At 45.7% G+C, this 1,426-nt stretch overlaps 1 non-coding gene across 1 annotated transcript; it reads left to right on the forward strand.

Moving 5' to 3' along the window:
- Window positions 1–430: 430 nt before the first annotated feature.
- Window positions 431–505, forward strand: Trnat-cgu (transfer RNA threonine (anticodon CGU)). The gene has a single exon. It is a non-coding gene; the product is annotated as a tRNA-Thr (tRNA).
- The last annotated feature ends 921 nt before the right edge of the window (window positions 506–1,426 follow it).

Genomic DNA, 1,426 nt, shown 5'->3' on the forward strand with positions numbered 1-1,426 from the left:
CTCTCAGCTGCCAACACGTGTTGTTGATATACCTCGATGTGGACAGCTGAAAATGTGTGCCCCGACCGGGACTCGAACCCGGGATCTCCTGCTTACATGGCAGACGCTCTATCCATCTGAGCCACCGAGGACACAGATGAATAGCGTGACTGCAGGGACTTATCCCTTGCACACTTCCCGTGAGACTCACATTCTCAACTGTCCACAATTCTATATATGTAATGTACCTTATAGACATTTGCCCATCCACTGCGAATGCGCACAGGTTGCCCAAACTCTTACGGGAATCGCCAAAGCGTGCGCGAGTAATGAGTGGATGGGCAAATGTCTATAAGGTACATTACATATGTGGAATTGTGGACAGTTGAGAATGTGAGTCTCACGGGAAGCGTGCAAGGGATAAGTCCCTGCAGTCGCCCTATTCATCTGTGTCCTCGGTGGCTCAGATGGATAGAGCGTCTGCCACGTAAGCAGGAGATCCCGGGTTCGAGTCCCGGTCAGGGCACACATATAAAGCTGTCCACATCGAGGTATATCAACAACACCTGTCGGCAGCTCAGGGTTATAGGTAGTCATCATTTATTCCAGGGAAAAGCTGCACAGTCATCAACAGTAGTCTGTTCTTTCGAGAACAGTTACTGTCTTCATACATATAGTTAAAGGCTACCCAGCCATTGACCTTCGTCTGTGCGAATGCGCACAGGTTGCCCAAACTCTTAAAGGAATCGCCAAAGCGTGTGCGAGAAATGAGTGGATGGGCAAATGTCTATAAGGTACATTATATATGTAGAATTGTGGACAGTTGAGAATGTGAGTCTGAAGGAAAGCGTGCAAGGGATAAGTCCCTGCAGTCGCGCTATTCATCTGTGTCCTCGGTGGCTCAGATGGATAGAGCGTCTGCCATGTAAGCAGGAGATCCCGGGTTCGAGTCCCGGTCGGGGCACACATTTTCAGCTGTCCACATCGAGGTATATCAACAACACCTGTCGGCAGCTGAGGGTTTCAGTTAGTCATCATTTATTCCAGGGAAAAGCTGCACGGTCATCAACAGTATTCTGTTCTTTCGAGAACAGTTACTGTCTCCATACATATAGTTACAGTTGTGATTGTCTCATTTTGCTTTGAACAATCTGTCACCACTGTAGGTAATAATCCCTTAAACTTCTGTGGATTGAGCTTGTATTTAAATTCATTAACCTCACTGTAAGAAGAGTGAAGCTGTGCATACTTAACATACAGTAGACCAACATTATTACTGGCCCAGTCAAGCTGTAAGTTATCATATGGAAAGAACTTGAAATTTAGGTACAATCTGCATTTTATTAGTTTACAGTTGTCCTATATACTCGGGACCTTTTTCAAACTTCCGTTCTTGTCGGTTGCAGCACCAGAATAATAAATCAAGGTAATTCTAGTTGAACTGATG

Source organism: Schistocerca nitens, chromosome 1 (assembly GCF_023898315.1).
Source record: "Schistocerca nitens isolate TAMUIC-IGC-003100 chromosome 1, iqSchNite1.1, whole genome shotgun sequence".
NCBI classification, from domain to species: Eukaryota; Metazoa; Arthropoda; class Insecta; order Orthoptera; family Acrididae; genus Schistocerca; species Schistocerca nitens.